The sequence below is a fragment of the Gavialis gangeticus genome, unplaced genomic scaffold, assembly GCF_001723915.1.
Source record: "Gavialis gangeticus isolate Ggan-Ray unplaced genomic scaffold, GavGan_comp1, whole genome shotgun sequence".
Taxonomy (NCBI): domain Eukaryota; kingdom Metazoa; phylum Chordata; order Crocodylia; family Gavialidae; genus Gavialis; species Gavialis gangeticus.
This window is the reverse complement of record NW_017729012.1, coordinates 1,775,431-1,794,120: the sequence shown is the minus strand read 5'-3', so window position 1 is coordinate 1,794,120 and position 18,690 is coordinate 1,775,431. Positions and strand designations below refer to the sequence as shown.

Genomic DNA, 18,690 nt, shown 5'->3' with positions numbered 1-18,690 from the left:
GCTAGATGACCAATGACAATCCCTTCCACAGGAACAGTAAAGACACTGAAATCCCATAGTGTAGATCTCCAGTCTATCCCCCAGCCTGATCCCCACCGCTATCCCATGCTGCACTCTGTCATGTACTTGACGCACCAGCTCTTCCTCCCCAGACAAAACATCTATTCCATATCAGGACATATCTAATGGAGTCCTCATTTCACTTCATTTGGTTTCATTCATTCATACAAAAAGCTGAGAAGTTCAAGACTTTGGGCCCTCTAACGTACGATAGACCTAAACCTGAATTCATTATAAAATCATGTGCGACTCCAGTGAGGCCTACAGGTGTATACTGGCATAAGATACACCTTAAACTACAGCTAAAGTTTCACAAAAATATGTCCTGAGAACAGTTTGTTTGTGCCAAGGTAAGGACTTGTTAGGATGATAATTGTTTTTCTTTTATGCATTATCCTGAAACTCCCATTGAGTCTTTGCAGTGACTACTACTCGCTAAGAACTCACCGATCTTGCCAAAGGTGATATCAAACATTTTACCCAAACTCTGCCCACAAAGCTTTCATCATACCAGCTCCTCAACCATCTCACTTTTATGACTCACCAGATTCAATGCTTTCTAGTTCCTAGTCTTGTCTCATTCGCTTCCGGTGGTTGATGAAGAGGAGCCAAAAGTCTGTTTTGCCACATTTATTTACATGTGGAAGGGGCATGACCAAGCAGAAGGTTTAACCTGTGAAAAGTGGCCCAAAACCAGTTTAAAAAAATGCCCTGATAGGAACTGGATTCACCAACAGTGAAAGCACAGCATCAACACCTTTACTGCGAGATTTCAGTGGGAGAGATCTTATCTAGGCATCCTTCTTGGCCAGTTTTGCCAGGTTTACAATATTTATTGTATTTGTACAATAATGTCAACCCTTGTACAATGCATGATACATAACACTAAAAGCGTTCAAAATGCATGATATTTTTGAGGCCGTTAATTCATGCAGCATATGCAAAACACAAGTCACTCTCAAGGAGTCTTAACTGACTTTTGGGTTCACTGTTAGCATCTCCTTATGACTGCTTGCCTCGAAATAAAGAAATGTGTCGACTGATGACCTAGTTCTCACTCATTTACTGGAGACTTACAGTGAGAAATATATAGTAAATAAAAAGACTTATTTGCATTTTTTTTTTTTAAGTGTACAGCAGATTTTCAGAAAATACAACAATTTCAGCTTCCAATATGGTAATTTCATATTGAAGACCTGGCAATGCTGATCTTGTCATATATTTCCCTGTGGAAGACTCCCACTTATATAGCCATTCAGGCATTGGGGCGTTTCCTCATATTGACACCAAACCCTAACAGGAAAAGCCATTCTCAAATTTTAATTTTCTGAGGCATAATTGTTATTTAATATCTTCATTTGCTAAAAGGGATCCATTTCCAAAAATGAATATAGAAAATGGAAGCTGCTTCATATTCCTTAGGTTCTTAAAAGAAAGACACCATAAACCCATCGAGAGCTGTGATAAATTAATGCAAAAAATGCTTAAAGGATGCAATAAGTTTGATGTATTTTATTGATCAAATCTTTTTTTGTTTCACCAGGAAATGATACTATTCCCCTTCTTCAGAACCTAGCAACATAACTGCTTTTCATCATTTCAAAGCATTTTCCTTGGAATGAAATATGAAGAGGAATTAGTTTTTCTTTTACCTCAGACCACTGCATTTCCATGCCTTGAATAGGCATTTCATTATTTCAAAATAAATATCACTTTCAATCAAATATTGATTTTATATGAAAGGAGAGTGATTAGGAATGCTCTATTTTTTCTCCAGAATAAAAGAAAGATGAGTAGAACAGGGTCATTCGTTTCTTCACAGCGAGCTAATTTTTCTTTGCAGCTCAGATGAGACAAGGAAAAAAAAAAAATCGGTTCCCTTCCTGATTGATTTCATGAGGGCATTTTTTGGAGGGGAATGCAAGACAAAAGGGAATGATAACCTACAGCAACTGTGAACACTTTTGAGTGATAAGCTTAGAGGAGTATGGTGATGAAAGCCAGGCATGTGCCTAGACAAATGAATGGTTTATTAGAATTTTCTGGAGCATTATGTTTGACTTTTCAAAAGGGCAAATTCACACTGCTGACTCCATGAGTAAGCTGTATTCTGATCCTAGTTACACCAGTGAAACCCACATATACCATCACACTTTCCAACAGAAGCCATGTGCCTGATTCTACAGTATGCCAGTTCATTCCAGTTGAGTAGCAACAAGCAGATCTTTCCTCTACATTTTCAGTGGCTAGAGCTTTTATCCTGCATAACCCAACTCATTTATTTATATTTTGAGTTTATTTTCTATCTTCATAAGGCACATTAGTTTCATATGTCATTAGGGTAATTCCAATTTAATTATGCTTTAACAGTGGTGCAAAATATTAAGGACTCAGTCACTTGTCCCAGAATGCACTGCTTTGATAGATGTGATTACATAGCACTGAAATATGAAGTCCAGCCATGAACCCATTGGAATACTGTGACATTTTTAACTACTGCTAATAACTTAATTCTCTGGTAGCTAACTTTGACTTTCCTGAGAGCCCACCTGTATGCAGCAGAAAGCCTACTTAGTGAGACATAATGGCTCACACCACTGCGAACAGAGTCCAAGGTTGCCAACCCCAAAACATTTTTTACTTACAACCTGCAAACTTTTTACTAAAAAAAATAAACATTTTTACTGGCACGTTTTTACTGACATGTTTTACATAATATAAATGTAACTGTTTTGCCAGGCCCCAGTTAGAAGGGGGGAGGGAGGAGGATCAAATTTAGTCGTTTAACACCAACTGTGGTAACAAAGTAAACCATGGTTGTCAGTAAAAAGTTTACATTGAAAAAAAAATGTTGGGCTGGCAACCCTGCTTGACTGGAACAATGCTTTTACACTGTGCTGCCCCCACCCCAGGGTTCTCCTCTTGCCCCCATATCCTGATGCTTCCAAGTACACCCTGCACCATGGTGGCTCCCCAGTCTTACCCCCACTGGGGCTGCTCCCTGTATCCTAGCACTGATTCCCAAATAAGTGTGCATATGACCCATAACTGTACAGGCAGCTGACATCACTCAGCAGCAGCACATGGCTACAGGAAAGAAGTCTACAAAGCCCTGAAAGAAAGCTCCTTGGAGGGTTCAACATTCCCATTTAGATACCAGGTGGCTTTGCTATGCTCTGCTGTCCATTAACTTCCCTCCAACTGCTTTCCAACCACAGACCTTCAATTGAGCTCCAGTCGCTTAATGTTTTATGGGTGGCTCTTTTTCTTTCTTAAACAGGTTTTACAGACAGGCATTTCTAGTCTGATTTTTGTACTGACTTTCCATAAATTAGCATTGGCCTCTGTAACAGTTAGCAACCCTGGAAGAGATACTCCAATATCAGTACCAAGACAGCACATTTTTTAGTCCCTAAATCCAAGAAGTGGCTATGGAATGCTTTGCCATTACCCACAATTTACTGAGCATCTATGACACTCTGCATAGAGCTTGGTGGTAGAAGAAAATGCCAACCCTCCAACACTTTTAAGGACATTTATTGTACTATATTATTCAGTCCTACTAGACAGCACTGAAGATGTCCAATATGTGCTCTCCTGGTAAACAAGGGATACAGAGTTGCTGAACAAACAGTGTGGAAGTATATTTGACTGTAACCGTTCCCCTTAGCAAAGCCTGTGCTTTAAAAAAAAAATCTGTGACTCAATAATATCATAACAACACTTGTATAGGTCATCTATACAATGCTAATTTACTCACAGCTCTGTACAGTACACAGTAGTCAACATTTTCACACTCTCAACTTACATTTTCCTGTGCTTTATATTTCATCTCATTACTCCTAATTAAAAAGTGACAGGTGGGCACTCTTGGTCTTGTTTAACTCAACATCTTAGATCTGCAGACCACACAAATCAGCAAGGCATAACTCCACATGGACTTCAGCAGAGCTATGCTGAATTATTCCAGCTTCGAATCTAGCTCCATGAAGTATATTTTCAAACATATTTTTCATGAAAGAAATGCTCTCTTTTATGGAGCCACTGTGATTACCTGTTCATGCCCTTGAGTATGGCATATTCATATTTACTGCCGTAAAAATGATGCTTCCTGCATTCATGGGATAATACAGCCTTTAAGTTCAATAGTTTTATGGCTAATTCAATCATCAGTATTTAAATCATGTATGATGAAGTATTAGCTCTTTAGAGCAATTGTATGTTGATGTAGTCGGTGCTACTAATGTTGATTGAATGTAATTTTTCCCTCCCCTTTTGTTTTACGTTTTTCTTTACAGCAGAAGACTGAGTAGTGCTCATAAAAAGAAAAAAAACGCATAAATACAACCTGTATTTCCAGACTTTTGCTGTGCATATCAGCCTTGCACGAATGCCATGAAATCCCAGAATAAGCCCCGTAAGTCTCTTCTCCACGCCTGTAATTCTCTTGCATTTCCGATCATTTCAAATCTGGCTTGATAACAGCCATCTGAGGAGAACAAAAGACATGAATACTGATGATAAGTCTTGCATCTAAATTATGGCTTAATCGGTCATTTTCAAATAAATTGTAGTCTTGTCCAGCTTTAAGTTTCTTCAAGAACGCAACTACTGTGCAACACAAGAGGGCTCAGAGATCTGGTCTTTTATTCCTTGTGCATCCAAATTGCCTGCTAAAGTCAACAGTACTTCGAAGGACTATAAGAAATAGTTCTATTGGCAAAATCCACAGTTCAGCTGTACTTAGGCTTTGTGCTGGACTCAGCACAGAAATGAATTCACACATATATTCACCATAAAAATATCATGCATAGCTATAGTTTTGAGATTGCTATCAGATCCAAGGAAACATTCTTCTATGGCTTTGTATTTTCCTTTCCATGTGGTCTTGGAAGCCAGGGATGAATTGCTCGTGAGATCCTTCATACCTAAGGTCTGTCTTGTTTGACACCTGGTTCAATGAATACATTCAGTTGTGAGGAATCATGGGCCACTGTGCGTTAAGTATATTGATGGCATCCATGTCAGTGTTTCCAACATGTCTGGCCTTGTAGATGCAATTAAATAAGTTACCTAGATTCTTGATAATATTGGACTCTGAAGGAGGGTTACCTGGCCAAGTTATAGTGTCAGTAACAGGAAAGTATCAAGTGTTTATTTTAAAAAGAGCATATCTGTTTTCATGTCCAAATTATCACATGGACACTGAAAGACAAAGGTGAAAGCCTGGCCCTGGTGACATCAGTGGCAACTTGACATCAGTGGGACTGTGGCATTCAATGATCATTCATGTTGAGCTGCACAGAAGCACCTAGACTCCTAACTGCCACCGAAATCAATTAAATCAAAAGAAAACTAGGAGCTTAAATCATTTTGGGAATCTGGCCCTCAAAACTCAAGGTGCTAGCAAAAATTCTGGTTCTTTTTGCATTTATTGCATACAACAATAGATTTGTAGTACCCTACTCAGACTGTATTGGGAAAGCTCAATACCTTAGGCACAGTCCTCCAATACTGCAGGGAGCAAAACTCTCAGTGTGACTTCCATCAGAGAGCAGCATTAGCCCTTTCATCATAACTATAACTCAGTTTTAAACAAAGATTTTAAAGACTGCGTTGTGATGGACCAGCTGATTGGATAGCACGTCTCACCAACCGTGCTTAGGAGGAACTTTTTAGCAATATCGCTAGTTCTAGTTGAATTAATATTTGAGCTATGGATACTCATCACATTCCATTAATGCCATAATTACTTGCATGACTATTAATGGCTATAATTTACAGGGGACTGCTTACTGATTGAATTTTTGGTAATTGAATTAAGATTCCAGCAAGATTAATACAATAATTTCATATGAATTTGCAGCACAAAAGTCCTGCAAACCTTGTACGATGGCGACTATGATAAAATACTTTGCTTCATGATTGACAGGACTTTTGGTGGCCTATGAAGTGGCTGCACTTCTTGGCTTTTTGTATCCCCTCAACAGGGATTTGTTTGGAAGAAATAGAACAAAGCCTACCTAGCTTTCTCGATCAGTGGGCATCTCTGCTATATGAAATGTTGCAGATGGAACATCATTTCTGCCAAGCTTACGTGGGCAGACAAGAAGGTAATACACTGGAGAGGGCACACAGGCCGTGTGCAGACAAAATGAGAGGCACGTGCACACAACACTTTAAAGCAGGCTAAATGCTTTCGCACTGCTTTAATGGTGTCGGTGTTTGCATGCCTCGGTGGTGTATTGTGCATTAATTCTAGCCACTGTAGGAAATTTGGTGGTGTAATGCACCTTAAATGACTTGGGGTGCAGCAAACTAAAACTCCTACAGCTGCAGAGCGAAGCACCGGGTTCCGTGGAGCTCCACAGCTCTGCAGGAAGCCCTGCAAGCAGTCTGGCAGCAGCCGGGGGGAGCAGGCTCTGCCCAAGAAAAGCAATGAGCCAGATATTTTTTTTCCCCCTGGAGCCTGCTTGTCTGCCTGAGCTGCGTGGGGGCCCAGTGCTTCCCTCCGCGGCTGTGGTGCCCCCCGGGGCTGCCCAAACCGGGTGCCTGCAGGTAGGTGCTGCCTGAGGGGGGGCTGCCGCTGCACCAGCCCCAGCCCCAGCCCCAGCTCGCCCCACAGCCCAGGGACCACTCCGCCCACCGACAGCTCACCCTCCCCTCCCTGCTGGAGAGGTAGATAAGTCAGCAGGGTGGGTGCATGACACAGACATTTAATCAGCCCTAAATTGAAGTGGTGTTTTTTCAAACCCACTGCTTCAATTTAGGGCTCCCCTTTCATTCAGACACGCCCACAGTCTGTACTTAGGTGTGTTTGCCCCTTGTATCACACAGGTAATGGAGGAGTAAAAATGTCCTTTGTGAATTTGGCTGTGCTACCCAGACGTTGAGTCCAGGAGTGCAGAAGCACACGTGCTAATCCTGGGGACAGAAATGTCTGCAGGGACAAAGAGAAGGAGGGTATTGGCTAGGGCAGCAGAAGTGACAGAGGGGTTCACAGTCTGATGTTTGTATGGGCCAATATCCAATTACTGCCTCAGACACCCCAACTGGATTTGGCTTAGGGGTAATCATGGAGAGAATTTTGCCTCCTGGTACCATGCTGTTACCCACAGGTCTTCAGGCCAAGCCACAGTCAGACTATTGTTCATTAAGGACTTGATCCATCTTTCACTGCACGCAGAAGAAAGAAGCCCACTGACTTTAGAGGGAAGGAGCACAAGGCCCGGAAGTGTTCTTCACCCTTTTTTCCCCTTACAGCCTCTCTCTGCATGTGGATTCAACTGTGCCTGGTCCGTTACATTTCTCACCTATTTTTAATTGGATTGGTTTTCCCCTGCCCCTTCCTGCTCCTGTTGTTTTTGGAATATATTACAATGAAACTTTTAAACTTACTACTTCCAAGCAGGCCTACAATTAGAGAACAGCATGTTTAGTCCAAATCCAATTGTGTTCGGGTTCCCCTCTCCCTCCTTCGTCTCTGGGAGTTGTTGTCTGGGCAGTGATAAATTAAACCAGGCATCTCCTTTGACTGTGATGGATGGCAAGTATAAGTGATATCCACTAGACAAATGGCTGATTTGTGTACTCTTCCATTTAGGATTAGGCTAATAAGATGTTCATTTATGGATCTATTACTCAGTCATTTAATCTAGTGAAAAAATAGGAGTGGGTAAGTTCCAGCCACCAGGAGTTTATTTCCATGTTTTATGCGATATAGTGAATATTTTCTTGGATAGCCCAGATAGATGCATTAAGAATTTTTCATTAGAATGAAACCTTACCTTTACCTGAGCTAGAACAATAGCATTTCAGATTTCCAGACTTGGAGTTCAATTACAATTTGATTTTATGATAGACCGATTAGGTGCCTTAATGCCAACATGCAACTTAAAGTGTCACTGTCTGGAGCCTAGTTTCCATTCACTCTCTAATGTTTCAGAAACTAGAGACCAGATTCCTTGATCTATCAAACCAGAGCAAGAAGCAAATGTTGCCTCAAATCAGACCCGAATTACCTAAACCTGACTCATCTCAAGCTGGGAGTTAAAATCAGGAGCGTCTCCACTGCCTGGCAATGGGGGACCCTCTTCTGTCTGGTCCTTACATTTGCTAATGAGCATCTAGGGATAGATAGTAGGGGTGTGCAAAGTGGGCCCTATTCGATTCAGATTCAGCCCAAATCAGGGACAGTGATTCAGTTTGTTGATTCGGATCACTGTCCCCAATTCGATTCGGCCGAATCCGAATCTGAAGACTCGATGCTGATTCAGAGAATCAGCGATTCGGACTTAAACACAGCTTTAAAAGCTTTTTCTACATACCTTGAGGTAGCAGGCGCAGCTTGTGATCGCTGCAATGCTGGAGCAGACGGAGCGCCCCACAGGAGTGCAGGGGGGCCCTCCACATGCTCGGCGGCGAACCCAGAAGTGGACCGGAAGTACATCTGGTCCACTTTCGGGTCTGCTGGGGAGCACGCTGGCTTTTCATAAAAGGACTGGCTATAAAAGTTTCATTTGAAAGAATTTCTTAAGCATAAATGGAGTTTTTGATGAAAGGAAGCATTTGGTGGGGGGGGGGGGGGGGGGAGGGGAAGGAATCCTCTCATCTGATTTTGGTGAAAATGACACTATTTCCCAGTCTCCTTTGTGGGTCCCACCCTCTGGCCAATGCACAATGACCCAGACCCTCCGGTGATGCTTTTGGGGCTTACACAGCAGAAGGCCCAACAGAGATGTTTTAAAATCAAAATACCTTGGTTATTCACATTACACTGGAGACACCAAGTTTTCCACAGAAAGCCTTGGGGGTTTTTTCCAGCCAGTTCCTGTTAGCACTTGCCCACTAAGAACTCAATCTACAAACACCTCAAACCAGTGGTGGGGGAGTAATTACCTGACTGTCACCTTGACCAGGGGGGGATTTCACCAACTAACCTTGAGCTGAAAGGTCCTGCATCTGCCTTCCCAATCAGCTAAATCGGGGGATCCCATTTTCAGCCAGTTAGCACATGATTACTCTAAGCCAATTAGTCAGTGGCCAGCGGGTTGCCGAAGAGATCTCTGTGGCTGGCCCAGCCTTTTAGCCAATTTAGAGACAGATTGCTAGAGGGATGTTCTTGTAAACAGACCGCCGAAGGTTATTGTTTCCCTCTTCTTCCTCCTCTGTCCCAGCTCTATTAAGAAACATGTTTTTCTTCTTGCTGCACTTATTTTATTCTTCTCCTTCCTTGCCACAACAGTGGGGATGCATGCTAATGAGACAATCCTCACTCTAACCATGCTATTTCCTTTGGAGACATTTCCTTGGGTACTCAATAACAAACAGGCAGTTTTTCTGCTCGCAGACAGGTCAAGTCACTTGGTTACCATGAGTTATTTTGCTGGTGTGAGTGAGTAGCCAAGCTGGGATTACATATTTCTTTTTTTTCATTTGAATCAGTTTAGCTTTCAAAAAGCAATACGTCTCCAGCGCCTGGCTTCCCATTTCCTATTCCTTCAGGTTTCTCTTTATGTGCAACTTGTTTTTAATACCAGCATTATTTTAACTTCTAAGCGCTGCTTTCCATTACATTATTTTAAGCACATGCCTATAGCATTTGCTTTGCATACAGCCGGATAAACTGAAATGAGGTTCGGGCTGTTTAGCAGTCATATGCACACTGCTTTTTTGACTGCTTTCCCTTTTGAGTTATCTCAGGGGGATTTTTTGACTTTGCGTTCCAGGCAGATCCTGATATATTTGGAGTATTTCAACACTTAAAACATTACACAATACATCTCATCCTTATGTCCTTTCATTTTCTTATACATATCCAGTGGTTGTAGGCAGAGCTGTAAAGGAAATGCTTGTATATAGTGCTATAAATGGGAAGCTGACGCACATAAGCACCAGGACAGTGTCCAGGGAGTTCTTGATTGCTAGAGATAAGGTCATAATGAGCAATTTTACTTTCATGTTGATGGTTGGGGGGGAGGAAGAACCTTTATCTGTACTCCACAGAGATGGAGAATGCAAGGTCAATCATGCCTGCTTATGAAGGAGGCCAACGTATCAATAATCTCTCTTTCACATCCATAGAAGGGAAATTTGTTTATGCATATTCCATTCACAGTAGCTCAATGTTCCTGTCTTAGTTTATCTGTCTGAATGAGTCTGGGGAGGGAGTGAAGGGGGAAGCAGCGGGGAAAGCAAACAGGTGTATTAATAGCAAAACTGTTATTTTGCAGCAAACTGAACGGAAGGTCTCTGGATTCTCTGCATTCCAGGGGAACACAAGAAACTGTGCACCGGGTTCCCTCAGAACATGGAAATTTGCCCCTTAACAGCTTCCACTTCCAATCGGCTGCAGATTTTTTTACTGAAAAATGTAAGTAGCTTCTTAGAGCTAGGTAGGGGGCTGTTGGGACTGACTTCTTAGCATGCAAGCAGTTGTATTTAAGTGCAGGAAGAGGATGCTTCTGCTAAAATGATCAAAAGAATAGTTAACCGGGATGACATTTAAATCGCCATCTTCGTGCTCCAGAATTAAAAAGGCCCACCGGGGCAACGGACCAATCTGCCCACCTCCCTGGGCTACTGTTTTAAGCTCTCTGCAGTGCACATGTCCCACTGTTTGTATTGTCAAGGTTATCTTCACAATGAAGAAGAGCAACATACTGGACACTAGTGCTTGCACTCCATTTGGTTTGTGTCATTCTACTGGTGCAAGAGTGGCGAAGCCTGGCTTGCTGGTTCAGTGGAGGGCCACATTTCCAGGTGTGGCTGTACAGATCACCGTCAGTAGCAGAGTGCATACACATAACAAGGGGCAGGGTTAGGCTACCAAGACCACCTTGGTGATGCTATCACCTCCCAACTGCTTTCCTGCACAGCCTTAGCATTCTTTTATGAATGTTTCCTGCATGGAGATTTCTAGGTTTGTACTAAAGAAAGATATGTCCTTGCCATCATCTTGGTTTGGTACTATGATGAAGGATCTATGCCAGCCAACTAGCCAATGCAACCTGTTAAGTAGATCCCAAGGCTGCATACAAGAAACCAGAATCAACATGGATATAAGACATGGTCTTTTCACAGAATCAGCCTAATTTTGGTGTGCTGGTTTACACGCTAGCAATTCACAGCACAGACTGAATGCAGTGCTTGAATCCTTTTACTCCATCTTACATCAAAGGCCTGACCTAAAGTCCATTGAACTGAATGTGAGTGAACTGTGCAACAAAACCTGTAATCTATATGCTCCAAATGGCACTCAGTCACCCTGGGCAGCACACATTGGCCAAGACTTCAACAGCATAGTGGAGCATTAAAGGCAAGGTGCTGGTATTCTCCAAAAGGTGTTTATCCAGTGTCTTCTTCCTCCCTTGTGACTTTGACACATAATTGATTCCAACTGAGCAGTGCAACCACTTTCTTATTTAAGAGCACTAATACCTTCTGGAGACAGACAAAGAACATGCATACAAGCAAGTACTTCTTAATTTACACTTCATCCACTGGGTCCTAGTTAATTTAACAGGTCTCTACATTCATACAACAAATTATACCTTGGTATTCTGGCACCAGCTCAGTGTTCTAATTGTTCTGTTTAATATACCTGCTGTGCAATGTGAATGCCTTGTTTTATGTGCTCTGTCTTGTGCATTAACAAAAATTCCACCATGAGACTCTTCTGGATACGGGTGCTGCATTTCCTCCAAGAAATACAAAGTCGTTTCAAATGGATGGGTACACAGAAGACCTAAAAGTGTATTTCGGAGGCTGCATTCATCCTGCTAAATAGATTTCTCTTCCATTTGCATCGTTACAGCGTGTCAAAGGTAATAGGAGGGACCCTGAGATTTGCCCATGACTCAAATGGGAAAGAGAGCGGGACTCTTCGTTCTGCCAACCAAGTCGGCTCCATTCACGCTGCTCACAGAATGGCCGGCCAGCGTTCAAAATAAGATAATGCATGAACTGAGCTCCCTTGGCTCAGCTCCCCTGACATGAGGTCCAAGTCCATCATTCAGTGGAAGTCAAGAAACTAAGGGAAAGATTGAGAGTTTGGATTCAGCCTCCAGTGAGGCTGAAGTGTCCCAAATAAAGACTGTTCAGACAATCATTGCTCTTCCACTGCTCCCTGGAAGGAGAAGCAGGTGGTGGGAACATGCACCCATGACAATTAATTACCTTGGCTGATAAGGGGGAGATATCTGCTGCCCTTCTCCACATCAGCCTTACCCATTGGTTTGCAGTAGGAGGAAGAGCAGGTCCTGCTGTCCTCTTGGGGTCAGAGCCACTGGTCAAGCAGACAGGGAGAGGGGGCAAGGAGCCAGTTACCACCCTTCATAAGCAAATTATGGAGATATAATGTATATATTTGTTTAGATGATGTTTAAGTGGGATTTGACCACCTCTTGCACTCTCATTACTGCTCACACCTAGGGCTCTTGCATTTGGGTAAAACTCAATGTTTCTATGTTGATTTTGCTGGCTTTTTGAATGCTGCATGTACTCATTTATATAGCTAAATGCCCCACAAAATCTGGTCCATCCATAAAAATGCAGCTGTACAGAAATGTGGTCTTTTCATCATACTTCCACCATCCTGGTGAAAAAAAACACCATGAGAAGCCCAGAACAGACATGGCACCTAGACGCATTTAAGTGAGTTGGTCCACAAAGATTTAGGCACAAATATGAATAGTGTCTACAGACTGAATTCTGCATGCATCTCCATTAGCCGTACATTTGCTACTAGGCAGCTGTAAGAGTTACTGCTATCACCCTGTGGCACAGAGCAGTGTCCTGGGGCTACCAGACAGCAAATGTACAAACCCACTAAGGCCTGGAGTAGTTGCACTGGCTGTGGGCAAGGGGATTGCCAACCCCCATCTTATACAAATCTCCCCAGCTCAGTGCTTGTTAATACAGTTAGATCCCAGGGAACACAAGGTACCCACAAGTCTAACCATTTCTCAGTTGCTGTGGGGAAGGGCAACTCAGTTCCCCTCTCTTTGAGTCCACTTCTTGCCCCAGCCATTTTTTAACATCTCTTTTCAGGTCTCTTCACTGCAAGGACAGACCCATCCTGTGTTTGTACAAGCTTCAGACAACAGATTACCAGTTGCAGTTGTGGCCTTTAAATACTGCCATTCTGCAAAACTGGAAACAATATATTATCTGATTTTCATATACAAATATTATTTTCACGTGCATGGAAATCAGTCCTTCCATCTGCCTACCTAGGCATTTATATCATGCTCATCGCCATGGTTTCTGAGCCAGCAGGTGCGCCCATCTATTCGGATGGCACCTTTTCAGTGGTCTTTTAAAAAATTACACTATGTGTTGTTCTTAATCTTTTCTATTCCTCCTGCTTTCAAAAAATCAGTACAACCCACTGAGCTGTGACCAAGGAATAAGCTCAGTCCTACATTCTCTTTTTTTCTGCATAATGGATTTAGAAATGTATCTATTTTTTATTGCAGAATAATATTCCCATTTTATGTACTGGCATCTTTTTGATGTACTGAGATTTTGTGCAAATTCTCTATTCATCATGGTGAAAGCCAGATAAATAAATACTGCTGAAGCCCCATTTCGCAGTCACAATTATCATCTCTTTCAGGTATTGCCTGCTTCATTATCTGAGTGAACAGTTTTATCTCACCCACAAGGCAGACCCTCCAAATTTGCAGTTAGGTAGATATAACCTTGGTTATTTAACTCAGTCTAAATGGCACTCTAATATTCCTCTTAACTGCTGCTTTTAAACAGTTTCCCCCATAACTGTTAATCACATTAAAAGGTATTGGATATGCAATTTCCTTTAATTATGTGAAAATATTGGTTGTTTCCTTTCTTTGGAACCTTATGTACAGTGCAGCAGTGATTAATCCAGGAGTTTTAAAGGGTAGTCCAAGAAAGATCATAATTGCTGATTTACACCTTCACTGAAAGGCACTGCCTTCCTCTCCCCCCCGTGGATTTCACATTCTCTTTGAGTCTGGAATTATTCTACACGTGTCATCATTATATTCATCAATACATGCTTTGTCTTGCACAAATCTGCTTAATTGCTTTCCTCATTTAGACAACCCTAGAGTCATTTGCTAATGAACATCACCATGTGCTAATATGGCATGGAGGATTTACATGTGGCATTCAGAAAGGATGTAAAGGAAGAGTAGAGAAGTCAGGCTCTCATTACACGTGCCAGAGACTTTCTGAGCCATTACTGCACAATTACTGTACAGGAGCCTGAAAATGATAGCCCAGTTCCACTTCATATCAACTGGTGCTAACTGCACTACGTGGAAACTGCTGGATTCCCTAGCTGAGCGAGCATGCTGCCATCTTTAAGTAGCTACTTGAGAAGTGCATTCTCATCCCACTCAGACTGGCTCTTGGCTTTGAGGTCTACTGAAAGCAGACCTCAGCCCGTTATGGCAAATACAGGCGAAGGTCGTACTAAACTGTACCTGTAGCTTAGTCATCGTCCAACCTGCCATCTCTGCAAGGTCAGCCCTCCGTGGCTCCCCCTCAAGTAGATAAGAGCTCCTCCCAGCTTAGATCTTCTGTGATATTAAGGTTCTCTTTTGCTTCGTTACATGAGTCCCAAAGAGGATCTCTCAGGTGAGGATGGCCTCTTTATCAGATGATGCCACCCAGAAAAATAGTGCCCACCTTTTTATTAGGTCCTTGGTGCACTGCTCTGCTAATTGACAGTCATCAATAAAAAGGAACCCATTTATCTTATCTAACGAGGATGCTTGCTTTTGCCCTTCTTGAAACCTTAAGGCATGTCGATCATGGTGCTGGTAGAATGGAAAGTCGGTGTTGGAAAAACAGCATGATATTAACTGAATCCATTTAGTATTTCATAGATTTCATAGACATTAGGGCTGGAAGGGATCTTGGCAGATCATCGAGTCCAGCCCCCTGCCCCAGGGGCAGGAAGTCAGCTGGGGTCACAGGATCCCAGCAAGATAAATGTCCAATTGACTCTTAAAGGAATCCAGAGTAGGTGCTTGGCACCACCTGTGGCAGCAGTCTGCTCCAGGCCTTGGGGGCTCGGACTGTAAAGAAGTTCTTCCTTGACTGCACGTTCAGCAAAACTCGCTGGTTCCTGCTTACACCATGAACCTGCTGACACTGCTGACTTCCCCTGGCCAATGCAGTCCTCACTTACTCCGTAAGGCAACTTTGCAACCCACCTTGAGTCATCAAAGCACCAGCATAAAGCCAGGGCCCAACCCATCATTCCTCTGATCTTTTTCATTGACTAGTATAACTTTGACTAATAAAGAAATTGGTATGAAATAAAAGCTGCTCATGTAGATCTTTAAAAATGGGCTGTCACATTTGTTTCACACCAGGTGTCAGACTTAATTTTTCCAATGATAGAATTAGGACTCGCAAAGCAAGTGAATTAGCATCCAACCTCTACATTTCACAGTCCAGTGTCAACAGGACCAAAAGCAAAGTCTACTCGCACTGAATCCTTAAAAAAGAAAAAAAATAAGCATTTAATCTCTCTCCTGCTCTGGGGCTCTGTGTTCTCAGGTCATTACAATATATTTCAACCTCTGGCAGTTCCCAAGAACCTGTGATTATTCAACTTCTTTCCCACGCTGCACCAACTCTCTCTGTTCTAAGAGCATTGCAATACATGTCATTCTTTGGTTAAAAAAAAAAAAAAAGGATAGAAGATGACTGGAAATCATGGGTTTCTCTTGGAAGCTGAGAAATCTTCAGATTTCTTGTCACCAAGATACAACCTGGAGAAGCTGACCACCAGTGAAAGGCAGGCCGAGGAGGAAAGAAAGGAAGCACCAGTGGACTATAATACCTAAGTATTCTCCTGCTCACATACCAGGTCCAATACTGAGAATGGCAGAGCTCAGCTAAACGCCAGAATCTGGCATTTGACTGAAAACCACTTTCTTTCTCGATAATATAACTTTCTGTTCCTTGTCAGCCATCAAGACCTGCCTTAAAGAGCTATATAATGAAAACCCATTGCAGCACACATCAACAAAAAGATTTACCGTGCCTACAAAACCAGGCTGCATATTTCTGGGGTGTCACCAACTGGCACATTTTTAACCACTGGCATATATGTATCTAGGCAGAGTCTACTCAAAACCCTACCAGCTCTCTAGTTGTCCAAAGAGCCTTCCAGGAACCTGCTACCCCCTCACCCTCACCAAAAAAAAATTACACAATATACAAAACCTGAATTTATAATGAAACAAAAAAAATGCAAGTCAAAAGAAAAGAAACCTGTTTAAAAATCACCTAACAGCAGTCTTTTTCATACAGAGTTCCCTTCATGAAAGAAAAAAAATTTAAAAAGACAGCAAGCAATTCATTTTTGCCTTTTTAAGGCTACTTTTATGTTAAAGAGTCTTCAGGGGCGATATGATTTTGTTTAGCTCGTCTATCAAAGATCCAGCTTTTTCTTTTATGGCCAGAGAGAGGAATTCAGCCTTACATGATATTTTAATAGGAAGCATCTGAAATGACAAATTAAGAAAAAGAGTATTTGTGACAGTGATAAAGGGAAAGTTTAAAGCTTGTATTTAGATAAATTGGCTGGAAAATTTGATCCACACACTCTTTCAAATATGATTATACAAACATAATTTGCATACATATTATAATTAAAATTCTGCCTATAGCATAATAAAAAAAGGGGAAAATGGTATTAAATGATCAAGGCAGGAATGTTTGAAATATCACTGTGTGATGTTTCATGGTATCCATTAAATAAGTAATTTATTGCAAAACCTATCAAAGAAAAAGGAAATTAAGTAAGATATGGCTGGCTTTTTAGTTTGTGGCTTGATTTTTCAGAGGTTATCATTACTTTCAGAACACATTTGATTTTTTTTCCCAAGGTAGTAACTCAAAGGAATTATAATACTGGATCGGCTCTAGAGCTGGGACATGTAGAGTTCAGTGCTTCTAGTGCCTACTGATAAGCAGTGCCTGATAATAAGGACCAATGACCATTCGTTTTCCGGCGGAAGTCCAAGTCCAGAACGCAAGTTCTTGTCCAGCAGATCCAGGGACTTCAAGATGAAAGAAAGGCTGGTGAAAGCAAGATCACAGTTGCAAGCAGCCACTTGGAGATGACATTACATGAGCGTACACCCTTCTCTGGGGCCAGCATCAGTGCTGCTGTATGGCACAACTCCTCTCTCACATGTGAAGCGAGACCGACTACAGAACTCAGATCTGAAATCCATACCGACTTTTTAAAGGCAAATGCACGGACAATGCTTCTTCCTAGTCATGAGCAACCTTGTAGTAGCTAACAGCCTGTATGCCCACTTAGGTATGGATCCAGCAAAGCACTTGAGCATATGCTTAACTTTAAAATATGAGTTCAGTGCAGCTAGAAGAACTATTTACGTGCTCAAGTGCTTTGCTGGATAGAAGCTTTCGCTCTTCTGCAAAACCAAGGGCAGTGCTGGTTTTCTTTGTCCTTTATTGACTGTAGGGGTGCCCCTCTTAAAAATCCACATTTTGAACTTCCGATAGCAGGGTGGTCCAGTTTCTTGCCCCCTGGGGACCCGATTATAGTAGAGCTCTTCTTGCTCCACTTTGTCGTGTCCCATACAGTCCCATTAGCAAAGCATTGTGCCTGTAACTGGTCGACTTAAATGAAAAAACGGGGCGAACTTTGGGTCTTTTCTTGAATAAAATTCCCTCTAAGAACTTTGGTTTGCAATGAGGAAACAGATACATTAATCTTGATTATGTCCTGGAGTTTTAGGCAAATCACACCAGTGGGTTTACTTGTAAAGATCATTCCAAAGAAGGAAGCATTTAAACATCAAGCTCCAACTTATTATGGACATCATGCATATTCATCCAGATCTCTCCTAGGATTCTGCAATCTTACTACTAAATTGAGTGCACTTTGGTGTTTTAGTCATTTACTCCTACGCTGGCCAGACTTTAGCAATCACTTTGCAATTTAAGATCTAACACTGGAATCAGACTTGCAATTTGGATTGAAAAAAGCGAAAAAACTCCAAAACAACAAATCATCAAAACAAAAAAACTAAGGTGCATCAGCAGACCTACTGCTGCTCCAGAGCTGACGTACCTTAGTAAATCCAGCAGCAACAAATAATTTCAAGTAAAGTTGACAAGTTAAAAAAAAAGTGCAAAACTTTGCATTATGAAATGTAGGATGTTTCAGAGTTAAGTCACTCGTCAGCTGGATCAGATTTAAGTCAATGGGAGAAGATGAGTTAAATTAATAGTTCTAAGCAGGGATAGAAAAGAGATAATACTGTTCTCCTACCAGTTCAGATTGTGCCTTCTCTTTGATTACAGCTTTGCCCGGGGAAAATGATGGATTGTGTCACAGTGGAAAGTTCTTCGAGACTGAAGATGAGGGAGGGGAAATACAAAGGTGAATTGTGATTACCTAAATGTTATCAGGGATTTCATGGAAGTCACAGGTCACTCAAATTTCAGAGGAAATGAGATTCAGTTGTTGCATGGATTCAGAATTTGGGGAAGCAGAAATACAACAAGCGATTCAAGGAAGATCACAGATAACACTAGGTGTTTTAGGAGAGGATTTTAAGTAATGGAACTGCCCTAGGTAGCCTTGAAAAA

General features: G+C 41.9%; 1 long non-coding RNA gene across 1 annotated transcript; it reads right to left on the bottom strand.

The window, feature by feature from the left end:
- Positions 1–4,391: 4,391 nt before the first annotated feature.
- On the bottom strand, positions 4,392–18,378 carry LOC109293405. The gene is made up of 2 exons (XR_002096311.1): positions 18,170–18,378; positions 4,392–4,549 (listed from the first exon to the last, which is right to left on the bottom strand). It is a non-coding gene; the product is annotated as an uncharacterized LOC109293405 (long non-coding RNA).
- Between the last annotated feature and the right edge of the window lie 312 nt (positions 18,379–18,690).